This window comes from Anomalospiza imberbis, chromosome 16 (genome assembly GCF_031753505.1).
Source record: "Anomalospiza imberbis isolate Cuckoo-Finch-1a 21T00152 chromosome 16, ASM3175350v1, whole genome shotgun sequence".
NCBI lineage: Eukaryota > Metazoa > Chordata > Aves > Passeriformes > Viduidae > Anomalospiza > Anomalospiza imberbis.
In genome coordinates, this window is record NC_089696.1 from 6,133,442 (window position 1) to 6,152,819 (window position 19,378).

Sequence of the window (19,378 nt, forward strand, 5' to 3'; positions counted from 1 at the left end):
TCACAAAGGCTGGGAAGATGCAGGTTAGAAGATCTAGAGCAAAATCTAAAATGTTACACTGAAGCCTTGAGATGATGCTATTTTCCCTGTTGAACTCCCCTGGTGATGGAAGAATGGTGACTCTTCCTGTAATTTGTCACCATGTCAATAAGATAATAGCAGCCTCTTGTTCTTTGTTATAACTATAATAAAGATTTCCCAAGTTTTACCATGAGTCATTAGTTATGAAGGTGATCAATTAAAAAAAAAAAAAAAAACAAACACATCAAAACAAAACAAAACAAAAAAAAAGGCTCCTTTAGCTTATATTTGCATTTAGCATTTATTCAGCCTTCATTCACCTTCAGTGCACCTGACATCCTGAGTAAGGCTACTCCCTGTTAGTTCCCAATATCTCATATAGAAAGTTTTATGTTGAGGTACACATATATATATATATATAATGAAAACCAAGGTGGCTTACTAAAGTGGATGTTTTTTCATTATTTATGATGGCTAGAAATTTTATTTTTTGTATCTGGCTGAGATTCTAAGTGATTTAGAAGAAGAAAGCAATGTCAGGTGGAAGCTAATTTTTAAAAATACTAAAAATATATTTTTCCTCTTATTTTTCTTAGCCTAAGAAATTATTTACACCAAAATAAATTGAAATATAAGAGCTGATATAATCTTAATTTTTCACTCAGTACTCCTACTCCTGTCTGAAAGTTCAAGAAGTCAAAGCCATCAGGAACCCAGGAATGTGGTCCACATATTTGGGAATAATTCATAGAATTATTGAAATAAACATATAGGTAAAGGGGCTTTAGTTGCAAAGGAGAATGGGACATGAAGCAATAGTATGGTACTGACCCAAAACAAGCCCATGTCCCCAGTATTTTTGCACAATGATTACTGTGAAAAATGCCTTTTCCTGCAGCAGAGGACAGCAGCCTTTGGACTGCTGGTTCCATCAGCAGCTCCTGTGCCAGGGCTGCCCCACGTGATGACAGACTGGCAGCAGGGCTGGACGGGCACAGTGGCTGCTGATTACACAAGTCTGCTGGAAAACAAAATGAACCAGAGGGACCAAGGCAGCAGGATCTCTTAAGAGGGAACTTTCTTACCATTAAACCCAAGCTAACCTCACATGAAGCAGCTGGTGCCCTGACAAGCGTGACATTCACATTCTCTGGACAGAGAGATACAATTCTTTCTCTCAGGAGAAGCACAGAGAGAAGATGAGAAAACAATATTTATGGGTTTTTTTTCTCCTTTATGTTTTTTCTCTTTATGTTTGTTTTGTTCCTTTGTTCTCCCCATGTGGAATGTGGTGTGGAGATTGTTTACCTGCAGTGATTGCTGGGTTGGATCCTGGTGAAGGCTGTTTGGGGTCAGTGACCAATGGGGTCCAGCTGTGGCCCAGACTCTCAGCAGAGTCACGAGTTTGAGTTAGATAGGTAAGTAAGAAGTAAGTATGTAGAATAGTACAGTATCTCTTTAAATAGTATATTAATGTAACATAGTAGAGTTTTAATAAAGCTATCCTTCAGCCTTCTGATCTGGAGACAGACATCAGCATTTCTTCCCTGAGCCAGGCTTTGCTGGTTTTTACTATAGACAAGCTGCCACCTTTTCCCACCTGTGAGTTACCCCTGCCTTTCCCCCTCAGCTGGACACATGAAATGCAGATCTCTTCTTCTGCAGGGCACAGATACAGCCAAACCCATTTCACACCTCTTACCCTGCCCGGGAAAGCGGCAATCCCGGAGCAGGAAAAGCCACCCAGTGCTGACTCATAGCATCCAACACAAGCAGATAAAAAAGCCAACAAGCTAAAGCTGTATAACCTCGTGTCAGCTTAGTGCTGGTAAGGCAGATCAACCTCCTTTTGATTCAGGATCCCTAATCCAAGCCAGCAAGCACAGATGTCATCTAATACGTCAGTGAATCAGACTTTGCAGCTCCTTCTCCGGGAGGCTGACACATGGCACCCCAGGGAAGAGTCTAAAAGAAGTAGCTGTAAACTTTAATACACTGCCACATTAAATGGCATCTGTGCTCCTGGCTGGGCTTGTTTATTTATTTATTTATTACACCACTGTAACATCTGCAGAACTCGTGTTCAAGGAATTTTTTTTTCTTTTAAACTAACCAAATCTAAATAGCACAGCTACCCTTGAAATTGGCAAAATCTGAGTAATTTCAACACTAAAGCTGCTATTTGTTTGTATTCCTACAACTCAGTTTTCTGTTACTTGTTTATCTCAGAAAATACAGCACTCACTTTTTCCCAGAGTATTTTATTCACATTTTCTGGTTTTGATTTCTTTGTTTCATGGATGCAGCACAGTTTAAAACTGAGAATTTCAAGAGCTCTCTGTAGTCAAGGATAATGGATCATTCTCAAATTTAGCACAGCACAGTTAGAGCCATAACTGCTACCACTACTACATTTTTTTCTGCTCTCAATGATGCATCATTAAAGCAGAATGTGCTTCCAGCCCTTTAAAGGCAGAATTTAAAACTTGGCAAAGGCCCCCATGGGAGTGCCGCTCTGGAAAGGCAATATATCTTGATCTGTCCCATTGATCATTGTGATCTTCAGTGGAATTTCACAGAGATGATGTACATGAAGATCACAGCCACGTTGCAGAGATTTTTGCTCTTATTCCTCTGAGGCAACACCTCACAGTCACTCTCTACCACCCCTGTAAACTGAACAATACTGGATTTCTTTGTCACCTGCTATGAAGCACCTTTGTGCCAGCAGTGACTCCAGTGGTACTTCACAACTGCACATCCAAACTCACAGTGATTCTGGGTCTCTTGGCAAGCCTTGTAAAAACCTGTGTTTCCCAAAGACACGAAGTGACAGTGCTCCCTGATCTGCTGCTTCATAAAGGATGGCTGCCCTGAAGATTGCAACATCAATTATTTATATAGCACAAATAGGTTTTGAATTCCCTCTAATAGTCTGTGAACGACAGCAATAACAGTCCCATGTGCGATTTAAAAAATTTCTTACTCCTTTGTTATCTTCCTCCATCATTAAACTATGAGACAGCAACCTGAACAAAAACCCATCATCTCTGGCTGTGCCATGAGAAGTGAGCAGGGGGAGAGCACTTCCAATTTACTGACATCTTTCATCAAAGCCTGACCCGGTGCACCCAATGTACCCATATTTCATGGATATTTTACAGCACATTGTACACCTCAGCACATATTACATCCCAGTGATGCGTGTGTATACACAGGTGAAAGAAGAAGAGTTTTGAAGTTGATGCTAAAGACAAAAAGAGACAAAGATTGCATTTCCATGGGGTTCAACTTTTTAAAAATATTTGAGACATTCACAGTTTACAATTTTTAGCTAAAAAACCATAAAAGACAAATTATACAATGTTATCTGTGAACTGAGAGTTAAGATTAAATGATTCATCCAAATCACGCAAAGAAAACAGTAGCAAAAGGAAGAAATTACTTTTGATCTTAACCTGATGCCAAAAGGCCATTTTTACACCTTGGATTCAGAAAGATTTACCAAAAGAGGCAGGATTTAGAATGGGATAAAAAAGGAATTACTTTATTTCATATATTGTAAGAGGTAACATTGGCCCTGGCATTGTTCTGTATTAAGTGATCATTAAGTGAATAGCTGGAGATATTTCCAATCTGATAGTAATGCAAAATGTAATAGAGTTCATAATCTGAGCTGTGAGGAACACCACAAGTGTAAAAAATAAAAAACAAAACCATCTTCAGTTAATGACAGCTTACAAATTTCATAATATAAACTGAAGTGGTTTTTTCATGGAAAAATCTACATGAAGTTGAAGAATATTGTTTAGATTATGTTTCCAATTTTGGAGAGCACAGGGGCTGGCAGAGGAAGCTCTGCAAGTGCTTGTCAGAGTAATATGAAACACAAAAGAATAGCAAGTACCACGGGTTTACTTTCCTGGTGTTTTCTCACATTAATTAGATGTGAATCTTGTAAATTATTCAACACTTCTTCAGTAATATGTTACCCTGAAGAAAGGGGCCCTGAAATTAAGTGAGAACATCAGCCATTGTGAACAATTAATATAAACTGTGCATTGCCATGAAAGGTGCTGCAGTTTCCTTGGGGACAGTGGTGAGTGGTTCTCTGACATGGTAACACAGACAGCAGCAAAAGCAAGTGTCAAAATAATCTGCTTAGTAAAACCTTTCCAGGAAATCTAAATAAAAGGCACTCTCCAACTATTTGAAATCACATTTTCTAGAAGACATTCATTACCATGGCAATGAGAAGTTTCAGTGCCCACAGTTAGCTCAGCCCTTCCAGTAGGACAAATAAGGAACATCTGCCATCACTCCTCTCCAGGGGAAGGGATGTGAGCAGTCTTAGGGAATTTTTTCCTCCTACCACTCACTCAAACATATGCACACATGAACATAAATACAGAGATACTGCTGTAGGCTTCTCTAGGCAAAGAGCAGCCAGAGGAACACACCGCAGTCCTGACAAGTGCTCAGATCACATCTGCAATGCTCACCTCCCTGAAAGGCTCGTCTCCTCCTAGGTGGGGTAGCCAGAGAAGAAAAGCCTTGACTTCAGCCAGAATTTCAGTGTTTTTTTTGAAAAAGGACAGATAAGTATGTAAAAAGCCAAACCTAAGAGCAAAGAACTGTCTAAACCAGCAACCTCCAAACAGGCTCTTTAGTGAGACATCTGCCTCGCCAAGGGGAAAATAGGAACACTGCTGGCTGAAAAGGCACACATTTCAAAATGGTCCTGGAAGGAAAACTGGCATCAATTCTGCCCAGTGAAATTCCACCTGCTGCACAAAGCTAGACAAATGGTAAATTCTCAGGGGTGGATTTACACTGCTTAATTTAATACATCTAACAATAAGTGTCAAAGCTGGAAACTAGTTTTCCTGGGAATCTTGCAGAGAGGAAGAAAGAGGGTTGTTGAAAAAATGATTAAAAGTAATACAGTGATTTATATTCCTACCAGGAGGTGGTCAGCCCCAGAGCTTTTTTCCTTTTAACTGCACAGTTTTCACTCCCAAGTTATTCAGCATGCACTTATATTTACCACTTTCCAAAATCAAAATTCCTCAATTTGGAGGTAGCTGCCTATTTTCTTAAACAAGCTGTGTGCTTCCCTCGATATGAAACCAGTTGTTGGTGTCACCAAATCCAGCAGAAGTCTCAAGGCACCGAATTTCTACAAATATTGCCAAAGCACAGGGGTGGCTGGAGGAGAGAGCCCCCATTGCATCACATGCTGAGCCATGAGCAGCAGCTTTTCCAGGACATGAGGGAGCCACACACAAACGCCAGCTCCAAAGCAAACTCAAAAGATGCCAGGGGCTGGTTTTTGCAACAAAACCCACTGCAACCAACAGAGCTCAAATCTTCTTCCACAAAGAGAAGAAATGAATCCCACATCAAATCTGGATGCTTTATCTCATAATTCTTTTTTATTTCGTTGTATAAAATGAATTCTGCCTTTCAGTTACCTGGGATTTTTTATTTCAAATGGTGCTTCATATCTGAAGTAACACAGTCCAATGAAAACGTCAATGCCTATTTTCAAGGAACTTAGTGAGCATAGAGACTTACTTGACAATAAAATGTCTCCCAGCTAACCTGAAAATTTGGGAGTGAGAGTTGATTGAGCTGTGATTTATTTTATATGGCAGTTCATCTTAAAACAAAATGGAAGTGGGAAGAGGAAAAAGGGGAAGAAAAAAGGGAAGAAAAAGAGGAAGAAAAAGAGGAAGAAAAAGAGGAAGAAAAAGAGGAAGAAAAAGAGAGGAAAAAGAGAGGAAAAAGAGGCAAAAGGGGAAAAAGAGGAAAAAAAGAGGAAAAAAAAAGGAAAAAAAGGGGAAAAAAAGGGAAAAAAAAGGAAAAAAAAAAGGAAAAAGAAAAAAAAAGGAAAAAGAGGAAAAAGAGAAAAAAATAGGAAAAAGAGGAAAAAAGAGGAAAAAAGAGGAAAAAGAGGGAAAAGAGGAAAAAGAGGGAAAAAAAGAGGGGAAAGAGGGAAAAGAGGGAAAAGAGGGAAAAGAGGGAAAAAAAGAGGAAAAAAAAAGAAAAAAGCGGAAGAAAAAGCGGAAGAAAAAGCGGAAGAAAAAGCGGAAGAAAAAGCGGAAGAAAAAGCGGAAGAAAAAGAGGAAGAAAAAGAGGAGGAAAAGGAGGAAAAAGAGGAAAAAAAAAGGAAAAAAAGATGAAAAAAAAGGAAAAAAGAGAAAAAAAAGAGGAAAAAGAAAAGAAAAAGAAGAGGAAAAAGAAGAGGAAAAAGAAGAGGAAAAAGAAGAGGAAAAAGAAGAGGAAAAAGAAGAGGAAAAAGAAGAGGAAAAAGAAGAGGAAAAAGAAGAGGAAAAAAAAGAGGAAAAAAAAGAGGAAAAAAAAGAGGGGAAAAAAGAGGGGAAAAAAGAGGGGAAAAAAAGAGGAAAAGGAAGAGGGAAAGGAAGAGGGAAAGGAAGAGGAAAATAAGAGGAAAAAAAGGAGGAAAAAAGAGGAAAAGGAAGAGGAAGAGGAAAAGGAAGAGGGAAAGGAAGAGGGAAAAGGAAGAGGGAAAAGGAAGAGGGAAAAGAAGGAGGAAAAAAAAGAAGGAGGAAAAAGAAGGAGGAAAAAGAAAAAGGGGAAAAAAGAGGGAAAAAAAGAGGGAAAAAAAGAGGAAGAAAAAGTGGAAGAACAAGAGGAAGAAAAAGGGGAAGAAAAAGAGGAAGAAAAAGAGGAAGACAAAGAGGAAAAGGAAGAGGGAAAGGAAGAGGGAAAGGAAGATGAAAAGGAAGAGGAAAAGGAAGAGGAAAAAAAAGAGGAAAAAAAAGAGGAAAAAAGAGGAAAAAAGAGGAAAAAAAAGAGGAAGAAAAAGAGGAAGAAAAAGAGGAAAAAAAAGAGGAAGAAAAAGGGGAAGAAAAAGAGGAAAAGAGGAAAAGGAAGAGGGAAAGGAAGAGGGAAAGGAAGAGGGAAAGGAAGAGGGAAAGGAAGAGGGAAAGGAAGAGGGAAAAAAGAGGAAAAGGAAGAAAAAAAGGAAGAGGAAAAGGAAGAGGAAAAGGAAGGGGAAAAGGAAGAGGAAAAGGAAGAGGAAAAAAAAGAGGAAAAAAAAGAGGAAAAAAAAGAGGAAAAAAAAGAGGAAAAGAAAGAGGAAAAGGAAGAGGAAAAGGAAGAGGGGAAAAAAGAGGAAAAAAAGAGGAAAAAAAGAGGGGAAAAAAGAGGGAAAGAAAGAGGAAAAAAAGAGGAAAAAAGCGGAAGAAAAAGTGGAAGAAAAGAGGAAAAAAAAAGAGGGAAAAAAAGAGGAAAAGGAAGAGGAAGAGGAAAAGGAAGAGGGAAAGGAAGAGGGAAAGGAAGAGGGAAAGGAAGAGGGAAAGGAAGAGGGAAAGGAAGAGGGAAAAAAGGAGGAAAAAAGAGGAAAAAAGAGGAAAAAAAAGAGGAAAAGGAAGAGGAAAAGGAAGAGGAAAAGGAAGAGGAAAAGGAAGAGGAAAAGGAAGAGGAAAAGGAAGAGGAAAAGGAAGAGGAAAAGGAAGAGGAAAAGGAAGAGGAAAAGGAAGAGGAAAAGGAAGAGGGAAAGGAAGAGGGAAAGGAAGAGGGAAAGGAAGAGGGAAAGGAAGAGGGAAAGGAAGAGGGAAAAAAGGAGGGAAAAAAGAGGAAAAAAAGAGGAAAAAAGAGGAAAAAAAAGAGGAAAAGGAAGAGGGAAAGGAAGAGGGAAAGGAAGAGGGAAAGGAAGAGGGAAAGGAAGAGGGAAAGGAAGAGGGAAAAAAGAGGAAAAGGAAGAAAAAAAGGAAGAGGAAAAGGAAGAGGAAAAGGAAGGGGAAAAGGAAGAGGAAAAGGAAGAGGAAAAAAAAGAGGAAAAAAAAGAGGAAAAAAAAGAGGAAAAAAAAGAGGAAAAGGAAGAGGAAAAGGAAGAGGAAAAGGAAGAGGAAAAGGAAGAGGGAAAGGAAGAGGAAAAGGAAGGGGAAAAGGAAGGGGAAAAGGAAGGGGAAAAGGAAGGGGAAAAGGAAGAGGGAAAGGAAGAGGGAAAGGAAGAGGGAAAAAAGAGGAAAAGGAAGAGGAAGAGGAAAAGGAAGGGGAAAAGGAAGAGGAAAAGGAAGAGGAAAAGGAAGAGGGAAAGGAAGAGGGAAAGGAAGAGGGAAAGGAAGAGGGAAAAAAGAGGGAAAAAAGAGGAAAAAAAGAGGAAAAAAGAGGAAAAAAAAGAGGAAAAGGAAGAGGAAAAGGAAGAGGGAAAGGAAGAGGGAAAGGAAGAGGGAAAGGAAGAGGGAAAGGAAGAGGGAAAGGAAGAGGGAAAGGAAGAGGAAAAGGAAGAGGAAAAGGAAGAGGAAAAGGAAGAGGAAAAGGAAGGGGAAAAGGAAGGGGAAAAGGAAGGGGAAAAGGAAGGGGAAAAGGAAGGGGAAAAGGAAGAGGGAAAGGAAGAGGGAAAGGAAGAGGGAAAGGAAGAGGGAAAGGAAGAGGAAAAGGAAGAGGAAAAGGAAGAGGAAAAGGAAGAGGAAAAGGAAGAGGAAAAGGAAGAGGGAAACGAAGGGGAAAACGAAGAGGAAAAGGAAGAGGAAAAAAAAGCGGAAAAAAAAGAGGAAAAGAAAGAGGAAAAGAAAGAGGAAAAGGAAGAGGAAAAAAAGAGAAAAAAAAGAGGAAAAAAAGAGGAAAAAAAGAGGAAAAAAAGAGGAAAAAAAGAGGAAAAAAAGAGGAAAAGAAAGAGGAAAAGAAAGAGGAAAAGAAAGAGGAAAAGGAAGAGGAAAAGGAAGAGGGAAACGAAGGGGAAAACGAAGAGGAAAAGGAAGAGGAAAAAAGAGGAATAGGAAGAGGAAAAGGAAAAGGAAGAGGGAAAGGAAGAGTGAAAGGAAGAGGGAAAGGAAGAGGGAAAAAAGGAGGAAAAAAAGAGGAAAAAAAAGAGAAAAAAAGAGAAAAAAAAGAGGAAAAGGAAGAGGGAAAGGAAAAGGAAAAGGAAGAGGAAAAGGAAGAGGAAAAGGAAGAGGGAAAGGAAGAGGGAAAGGAAGAGGGAAAGGAAGAGGGAAAGGAAGAGGGAAAGGAAGAGGGAAAAAAGGAGGAAAAAAAAGAGGAAAAAAAAGAGGAAAAAAAAGAGAAAAAAAGAGAAAAAAAGAGAAAAAAAGAGAAAAAAAGAGAAAAAAAGAGAAAAAAAGAGAAAAAAAGAGGAAAAAAGAGGAAAAGGAAGAGGAAAAGGAAGAGAAAAAAAGAGGAAAAAAGAGGAAAAAAAAGAGGAAAAAAGAGGAAAAAAAGAGGAAAAAAAGAGGAAAAAAACGGAAAAAGAGAGGAAAAGAGGAAAAGGAAGAGGGAAAGGAAGAGGGAAAGGAAGAGGGAAAGGAAGAGGGAAAGGAAGAGGGAAAGGAAGAGGGAAAGGAAGAGGGAAAGGAAGAGGAAAAAAAAGAGGAAAAAAAAGAGGAAAAAAAAAGAGGAAAAAAAAAGAGGAAAAAAAGAGGAAAAGGAAGAGGAAAAAGATGGAGGAAAAAGAAAAAGGGAAAAAAAGAGGGAAAAAAGAGGGAAAAGAAGAGGAAGAAGAAGAGGAAAAAGAAGAGGAAAAAAAGAAGAGGAAAAAGAAGAGGAAAAAGAAGAGGAAAAGGAAGAGGAAAAGGAAGAGGGAAAGGAAGAGGGAAAGGAAGAGGGAAAGGAAGAGGGAAAGGAAGGGGAAAAGGAAGGGGAAAAGGAAGGGGAAAAGGAAGGGGAAAAGGAAGGGGAAAAGGAAGGGGAAAAGGAAGGGGAAAAGGAAGGGGAAAAGGAAGGGGAAAAGGAAGGGGAAAAGGAAGGGGAAAAGGAAGGGGAAAAGGAAGGGGGAAAGGAAGGGGAAAAGGAAGGGGAAAAGGAAGGGGAAAAGGAAGGGGAAAAGGAAGGGGAAAAGGAAGGGGAAAAGGAAGGGGAAAAGGAAGGGGAAAAGGAAGGGGAAAAGGAAGGGGAAAAGGAAGGGGAAAAGGAAGGGGAAAAGGAAGGGGAAAAGGAAGAGGAAAAAGAAGGAGGAAAAAGAAGGAGGAAAAAGAAAAAGGAAGAACAAGAGGAAGAACAAGAGGAAGAACAAGAGGAAGAACAAGAGGAAGAACAAGAGGAAGAACAAGAGGAAGAACAAGAGGAAGAAAAACAGAGGGAAAAACAGAGGGAAAAACAGAGGGAAAAACAGAGGGAAAAACAGAGGGAAAAACAGAGGGAAAAACAGAGGGAAAAACAGAGGGAAAAACAGAGGGAAAAACAGAAGAGAAAAATAGAAGAGGAAAAAAAGAAGAGGAAAAAAAAGAAGAGAAAAAAAAGAAGAGAAAAAAAAGAAGAGGAAAAAAAAGAAGAGGAAAAAAAAAGAAGAGGAAAAAAAAAGAAGAGGAAAAAAAGAGGAAAAAAAGAAGAGAAAAAAAGAAAAGAAAAAAAGAAGAGAAAAAAAGAGGAAAAAAAAGAAGATAAAAAAAAGAGGAAAAAAAAAGAAGAGAAAAAAAAAAGAAGAGGAAAAAGGAAAAAGAGGAGGAAAAAGAGGAGGAAAAAGAGGAGGAAAAAGAGGAGGAAAAAGAGGAGGAAAAAGAGGAGGAAAAAGAGGAGGAAAAAGAGGAAATTGAAATTATTGAAAATACAACAATCTTTTCCATAATATTCATTTGGGGAAAAAAAGAAAAGCATTATTTGGCTCTAAACTAAAAATGTTTGTTTAGGCCTCAAACTAAAGTATTTCTGGTTGTGTCTTTGTGTTGTGAAGAAGGATGGGACAAAAAGCCTCCAATTTTTTTTTATTATTCATTCATATTTTACTGAAAAATGCCATTTTCAAAGTGACAGTCAAAAGCCAGGTTTAAAAGGTATGAAAATAAAGATTTTCTTCCTAGGGGAAGATTTCAGCTCTCTTGAAATGAAATATTTAATTGACAAGTGTTCAGAAGAGGAGAGGCTCACTTTCATTCACCTGACCCTGGCTAGCACTCAGCCCAAAGCCATGCGGATTGCTACATTTTCTCTTCTTAAAAAAAAAAAAAAAATAGAACAAAACCATATCCTCTTTAGCATTCTACAGAACAAGCCAACAGGGCAGTAATGTAGCTGAACAAATTGAAGGCATTTTCTTAGGAGATCCAATTTTCAGTTAATATCTCCTCTCTGTACACTGCCTTTTCTCAAGAAGCAGTCAAGGCCAAGGAATACAATGGTGGGGTTTAGTTCCTTCTGCCTTTGACCTGAGCTGCACTTCCCTGGCTCCCTTGGCAGGACATCAGTCCACTTCTTCCTTGAAGACATCATCTCTCAGGAAGGGCAGAGAAAAGCCATTTACCATCCCAAAGGGGTCTGTATCTGGTATCCAGCACTGTTGTTTCACTGCTATATCCCAGATTAAATGCAAGGTATCAGCTGCCACAGGGCTTTTTTCTTTTTTTTTTTTCCAGCCTGTGCCTTCCTGGAGCATGGCAAGAGGACAGAACTCCTGCAGCCCTGCACTCATAAGAGCTGTAAAAGGTCTTGATGATGGGACACTCAGAGGTCTCTAAGGTTGTAGGTTTCTTCAGCTCCACAAAACTGTAAATAATTTTGCCCCTGGATTTCTACAGCAGCTCCTTACCACGTTCACTCCTGCCAGGATTGCTCAGCCCGTTGCTCTCTGAGGATGGATGAATGCAAGAGCTTTCTACTACTTTTCAAAGTTATCCTCCTGGGTGAAAGCAAATTTTCTTCTCTTCGTCTGACATTCCAATAGCTTGAGTTGAATCTGAAAAGCCTCTGAAAAATCAGTTCATTTCAACTACTCACCCAAAAGACTGGAAAGTTTTTGGGAATTATCCCAAACCATGGGGTTTAGTTTTTCTTCCCAGTCTTCAAGACTTTTTTCTCCAAAATAATTCCCTTTCTGCCTCATCTGTTTTCTTTCAACTGAGCTATACAAAGACAAATATACAGCTTCATCCACTCCTAAGTTTCATATTCACTTCCAGAATGAACCTTGGTACTCTGCTCTTTGTGTTTAATACAATTTCCTGTGCTCTGCCTCAGAGGGAAGCAATATTGGTAAAACCTCTAAGCAGATAGAATTTGATTTTTCAGCCATCCCCACAAAAGCCTGACTAAAACAATTATTGGTAGCAATAATGCAAATCAAAGAAACTGCATTAAGTTATTTACCTGCTGTTACATGGCAAACAGGGCTTGCTTCCTTTAACAAGACTGACAAAATGAGGTTTTTCTGTCACTATTCCCAAGGTGATGACCTGGATCAGGAAACATGAACTCCACCCAAGATGTAAAGATTTCAAAAGCTTTCAACATTTTTTTTTTTACTTAGAGGAAAAGGAAGCCAAAGACAAAAAGAGCAGGGTTTGGAGACGTTATTCAGGGTAAAGACATGAATCTGGTTCCCTCATGGCTCAGTTTGAATATCTTGGGCTCTAAGCTAGCATCTGTTCCAAGATCTTCCTCCTGTCAACTGATATGTTTCCACAAAAAGTTTTCATTTCAATGAATTTGCCAAGGAGACAGTTCTGCTGAAAGCGCCTCTACCCAGTTTGTGTTCATCTCCATGGTAATTCATGTTTCTGGTTCCCTGCTGGCATTTTTTTGTGTATCCAACAGTAGAACCCACTGTTGCAGAAATTATTCTATCTGACCCCAAAGCTGGGATGCACCTGACCTACCATTTGCTCTTCAAAAGTCAGAGTTCTGCTCTAGAAGAGTCTGAGGAGGTTTAGCTAAAAAGCTTTCAAATGCAGGGAGATAATCCTAGGGAATGTCCAGAAAATTTGGAAAATTGAGTAAAGGGCACTGTCCCATCCCTTCAGCTTTGCATATTGGTTCAGAACCTCCTGGAACTTCTTTCAAGCAAATTACACACTGAAAAAACCCCTGTATTTAGAAGGTTTACAAGTAGATATTAATCAACATGTCAGCTACTAATGATGATTCACTGACTTCAAAAGATAAAAAAATACTGTCTGTACTTCTAAAGGATATTTCCAAGAGCCCTGGATGAAAGGAATAATTGTCACTACTACTACATTTTCATGTCCCAAAACTGAACTGAAACTTTGGTAATACAGTAGCAAATAAAAAATATAAAAGGCAAGAAATAATACAACCCAGGGAAACAGACATCCATCCAAGAGTTCTACCTAAATAAAATCCCTAAAATTACATTAAGATGCTTACAACTAGGAGAAGAATATAATATATCCACACATTTAATCAAGTTCATGCATGCAGAGCAAAAGATCTCTCTAAGCTTCATACCAGATAGGACAAAGATTTGAAATGAGTAGCAAATAGCTGCATTTTTTGCTTTCAGCAGTTCTCTTTCTCTCTCTCTGAAAATTCCTCTTCTTAACAAAAAAATCTCTAAATTTTTCTTACTGGGAGATCACACATGACAGCCAGTGAATAGAAATGTTTGCTTTCTTCTGTTATCTTCCCTTCTACAAAGCACAGAGCTTCTACAGAGCACAAATGCTGAATTCAGTTATGAAAATAAATGCATCACTTCTTAATGTGTGACTAAAGCATAAAGAAGTTTAATACCAGACACCAGCAAAATATACAGTGAGGGTTTAGTCATGCACTTTGATACACATGAATCAAAAAGGCTCTTTCTACAGGCTATTACAACATGCTGTGTGGTTAGCAGTTGTCAAACCTTAAAACACAGAATCAAGGCCCCGAAACAAAACAGACACAGAAATGATAGGAGAGTAAGAAAAGATGCAAGATATTTGCAGCAAAATCAAACAGAAATTGCCTCTGTTTTAGCACAAATACGTAGCAATACTCAAAGGGGAAAAAATAGAAGAAAAACAAAACAAATAGAGGCATAGATGTTATTCTTCTTGTCCACTGTACTGTAAAAATGACACTGACACACCATTCAAATCTCCAATTTTTTCTTTTTAAATATGCATTCTGGCTAAGACTAACACTAGCAGTAAGACTACTTAGAGCAAGATTGAAAACCCAGCATTATGACATTCTTGCAAAGCTAATGAGCAACAGCAATCTACACACTGGATAACTATTGGTTTAACTCCAAGAATTGTACCCAGGAGGTACAGACTGGTAGGTTAAATAAAGGGAATGGCATTCCCTTCCTCTAAGTAAGAGTCGTGATGACACCACGAAGCATTTCTTACTTAAATTGTATACAACTTGCATGTGTAAAGGATTTTGAAAGTAGGCCAGTAACAAACATTAAAGCATTAGGTTCACTAATTATACCTGATAATTGAACTGGCAGTAAACACTACAGATGATTTAAAGGCATACAGGGTACAGGAGCATTAAGGAGAAACTGAGATTACATTTTAATTTTATTAAGATTTTGTGAACACCAGCTTTATCAGGGGGACCAAATTTGTGCATTTCTTTCAGCATGTGTCTGGACCAGATAAGGAAACAAACACCATGATTAGAGCAACACAGTGTAGATTTCACAGGAACACGTGAATTGCACTGTGTTTCACTCAGCATTAGAGTTAATAACACAAGAGCTGCAAAATCACTTTCCACGAGCACGGATGTACAAACCCCTGGGTGGTGACTGAATCTCTGAACAGCAGGACCAGCCTGAGCCAGCACCGGGGCTGAGCGAGCCCAGCCCAGGACACAGACCTGTGCCATGGCTGCGTGACACCCCCCGGGACCCCACACAGCTGGTGGCTCTCCCTGTCCCCATTCCCCCAGGAGCAGCCCCCAGGGCAGATTGTCACCAAGCAGACCCAGCAGAAAGCAGCAGCGCTAGGAAATCGCTGTTTCTGTCACTCCTGATGCAAGTCCTGAAGCCCCATGGTCTGTAAGCAGCAGAGGAGAAGAGCTGGCAGCAGGGCAGGTGTCAGCACAGCTCTGAGCTGTGGGGCAGCCAACCCTCTCCTGGACAGAGGCACCCACATCCCTCCACAGCCACAGGAGTGTCACTCAGGAGAGTGACCAAAATCAATCACACACCAGAGCAAGGCCCCGAGTGTGACTGACACGGGAAAGGAAGCACATACACTTAGCATTTGGGGAATCAGATATTTGCACCAGTCATGTTCAAAGACATGGCACTGCCTGACCCCCACAAACATCTTGGTGTCTGAGAGGGATGTTGGTATAGTCTGCTCATTGCTCCAATTTAACCTGCTAGATTTATCTGAGGGGATGTGTGTTCAAAGGAAATCACACAGGGAACAACCCATGCCTGTCCCACTGAGCTGATAAAAAATAGGTATCTGATTCCGTGACCATATTTGTTCCATTCAACCTCTTTTAGATTTGTGGCAAAATAATGTGACACCTTTTTGGAAAAAACAAGGCAATAATAAGAAAGTGACATTCTCAATACTCCATGAAGCACAAAATATCAGAAGCCAATAAACTCATAATACTTACTTCTTAGTCCCACACACAGCCTATCCCCCTTATCCCGCACTTCTCACTTCAAAGCAGCTTAAAATACCTCCCTGACTGAAAATAATTTCCAGACTTTGCACAGAGATTATTTCACCCATCAGTAAAAGGCAGTCATTTCTGAAGTAGCATTTAACAGAGCACAGCAGCCTGGAACAAAAGGTGAAGAATAACTTATTTAAATGAAATGTGGGAGGAAATCTAGATAGGTAGAACTTTCCTTTCAAAATTAGTTTAGGATATTCAGTTAAAAAATAAATCTGCACATTGTGGAAATTACAACAAGTCATTGAAAGAACAAGATCTGAGATGTTCATGAGTTGATCAGTCCATCTCCTCCCACCATCCTGATATAGCAACTGCATATTAACTCCACTGCTGGAGGCTTTTAGCTGGAAAGCCACCACCTGCAGCAAAAAGCATTCCTTGGTGAGCCCTCATCCAGCACTGGGAAGGTTAATTCAAACAGCCCAGGGAAATCAGGCAAAGGCAAGGTCAAGTCCAACAAGCCTGTCACCTGTATGGCAATTCTAGAGCAAATTAAAGATTTCCCCACCCAAGCACGAGCTTGCTGACCTGCAGCAAAACGCTGTGGCTTTTTTGGGAAGCTATTTGTCATGTTGAAGTGTGTCCTGGATTCTAGCATGTCCTTCTCAGCGTAGGTGTGGGAGCACACTGAGGACAGCTGGCTGGCCTGGGAACCCTTCCCATAATAAACACACTCACTGCACACAGCAACTGTTGGAGCAGCCTGGAGCCATTCCTGCCTTCCCGGCACCCAGCTGAGAGATTTCTGTGAGGGATCAGCTCCCAGGCTGTCGAGGGGCTTTGCTGGTTGTCCCACTGCATCCAGACCTTTCTGCTGAAGGCACTCTGGGCCAGGACCCAGGGGTTGGTGTCACTGAGACCTCTCCAGCCAATGCCCTGCTAATGCCACAGCCAGCACGGGCCAGCAGAGAGGAGGGCACAGAGCCCACGGGCACCGCGGGCTTGCACTGTGCAGCTCTCATTGCCTCTCAGGACGAGAAAAGCCACGAAAGTCAAGGCACTTATGCCTGCAGGCCAGCACTGGGAAAGAACACACTGGGAGAAGTTCTGCTAGGAAATTTCATCACACAACAGAACAGAGACACAAGTTTTGGACATTACAGTCAATTACAGCACAAAGCTGGTCCTACACAAGAAGCAAATGAAAACTACAGCAAGTGGACAATCACCTGACGTGGAAACAATGCACAGGCACTTTTATTTTTCTCTGTAGTCTCTGCATTCTCAGTATCTGAATGGCAAAGCCAAGGAAGGGAAAGCTCTTCCTTGCAGTGGCAGTTTCTATGGCACCCAGACAACTGTCCATGCTGTCATTTTAGGATTCTCTGCCTCTCTTCTGTTCCGTGGGGGTTCGTGGAGTGCGGAGGAGTTTCAGGGTGCAGTGCTTGCTGTCAGCTTGCACAGCTTGCCCCAGCCAGGCAGCAGGGAGGGGGCTGCTTGGGATCTTATCCTGTGAAAGATGGAGCTGCTTCAGGGGCAATTTTAGGGCAGAGTGAAAGACAGTTTAAATTATTACTCTGTAAACAGGAATAGATGTCTTCCTTTAAGATGTTCACAGATATCCAATTTAGAAATATTTTTATACAAAAAAACCCAAACCCCAGAGCAATTCTATTCTGCTCAGTCAATAAGTCTTTGCTTATCCTGGATATTCTCAAAATAATTACCCTTGGAAAAAAAATGTCATTTATCGAGGTTTTCCCCTCCCAACTAATTTATCCTGACTGCTCTTGCAATGAAATTAAAATCTCTTCTCTATTTAGGATTTAAAATAATCTGTTGCCTGAAACCAGCCATCAGAAATCCACATTATAATTTTTCTTGAAGAGTAAAGAGGACTAGATAAAGAGAGATAAGTCCCTTCTTTGAGATACAATTATCTTTCATAGCTTAAAAAGAAAGGAACAATGGTGTAAGAAATCATATACTATAAATGATTAAATACTGCAACATGAAATTCAGCCTGGAACAAAAACCCACTCCAGAGAATATTCCTGAATACCAATATCATCACTTTTTCACATGATCAGAATTCAGAACTTGTGCATTCCTCCACACCAGGTGTTAACTAACCTATGTAAAGTTGATAATGTTTCTATCTTGCAGCAATAATAAAAAGATGGGTCACTTCCTCAGCAGCCTCAGGAAGGAACTACAATCCCAAATTATAATGTTGTGAGTTAATTTCATTACTTTCATCCCTGGAATATAATATTATTTTATATTAATACTGCTTGCCTTGTGTTAATGAAATCTCAAGTACAGCTTACATGTAGACTCCAAATATGAGTGTTTCACAAGTAGAATATTTTGTTCATGGTGCTGTGTGTGTATCTATTACAGGCTCACTATATAAATATATTTACTGTATAACCAAAGGCTCACTACTGATTGTATAAGGAATTCTAAGTGGTCCACGTCCTTTCCTTCCTCATTTTTTGTAAGTGAAAAGCAAAGCGTTGTAATAGGCAATTCTCAGAAAGAACTTCTTAAAATAGTATTTGTAATATGGCCTTTGGTGTATTGCTCCAAGTTAGGAAATAAATAAATTCAACAAGATTAAATAAAACCCCAAATAACAACCAGAAAATGGATCTCTCTGTTTTTCTTAAGAGCTGATCTGCCACAGTTCCAAATCACTGCACTGCTTGTATCCAACCAAAAGCAAACAGCAATGAGCTTGTGCCTATATCTCCACCAGCTGCACAGAGCCCTTAGCATTTTCACTTGATTTTCTTTCCACTTCACATTTGGGCCCTCAGCTCACTGCAAATCCAATCCTCCAGTCCCTGAGCATCTCCACCACCCTTCTCCCCCATTCCTGGGGCAGCACTCAAGGGTCTGTGCTGCCATCAGCCAGGGCTCCAGTGATGAGAACCAGATGGACCCTCCTGTTAGCTCATGCTGGTGTCACACATGATTCAACTCAGAGCCAAATAATTAGACCACCACCTTCTGCTTTCTGCCTGCAGTTCTTGCTGTGGGAGAGACACAGGCAGCTTATATAATATTTGGGCTGTCTCCCTAGAGGGTGTCCCTAGGGAGAAACTGCCAGCATGTACACAGATACCAGTAGCCTCTTAATGCTCAGTACAAGAGTACAAATTCCTACCAGCAAAGGAATTGGTGAATTCACTTCAATCAGGTCATCTCCACTTTAAATACAGAAGCAAACTTCATAACAAATTCACTCCCTGACCTGCCTTAGCCTTTGACCCCTTCCAGCTGCCATTTACTCCTTTGCAAAGGCACTGCTATGGATTCTTAGCACATCTTCTTGAAGACTGAAAATTATTTTGAAAAATATTTTGCAAAGGCAACCTCTCTTGAAAGAAGTATTTCTTTTCTCTCAGTAAAACTGCTACTAAATATAAGCAATGCTGTCTTTGAAAACCTACAGAGAGCTGGGAAATGAGACACGATTCCTTAAATATAGCTTCCTATTTCTGAAGTGTACCTTTACCTAATACGTCCATAATGGCTAGAAAAGAATAGGACTGTGTAGGCACTTGAGCAGTGCTACAAATGGGGAGGAGGAGGTGTTGCTTGCCTAGATTATTTCTAATAATTAAAAGGTTTTCATGCAGCCTTTAACCTGCTAGAAATTGTATAATATCTATTAAATCTCCTTTTTGCAGATCTTCATAATCTGTCCAATGAAAGCAATGCCATTTTCAACTGTTGTTGGAGAGTTAATGATTAATTTTATAATTTCATGGATATTTTTTGAAAGATTATCCCTCACAAAGATGATAACTACTTCCTTCTAACACCATTTATCTTAGTTCCTTCTTTAAATTGCAGATTATCCCAGGAGCAGAGCTTAATACCCCATACCCCACTACAAACAGGAAGACTTAACACATCAAATTCAGACTCAGGATACAGATAGTAAACACAGGGGTTTTAAAAGCTCGGGGTTTTTAAAATAACATTCATGGCTAAATGCTCTGGGTTTTCTTTTTGTTGTTTGGAGTTTTTTTGCATTCAGTTTTCCTGTTCAGAATTGTTTGATTCC

At 39.9% G+C, this 19,378-nt stretch overlaps 1 long non-coding RNA gene across 2 annotated transcripts in view; it reads right to left on the reverse strand.

Annotated features, from left to right (window-relative positions):
* LOC137483550 (uncharacterized) overlaps positions 1–19,378 on the reverse strand; it is an 84,249-nt gene that overhangs the window by 31,885 nt on the left and 32,986 nt on the right. The window contains exon 3 of one of the 2 annotated variants that reach the window (XR_011004516.1): positions 12,196–12,771. The exons of the other annotated variant lie outside the window; for it this stretch is intronic. This is a non-coding gene — a long non-coding RNA (uncharacterized lncRNA). Of the gene's footprint in view, positions 1–12,195; positions 12,772–19,378 lie in introns of those variants that run through there. 2 annotated transcript variants of the gene reach the window in all.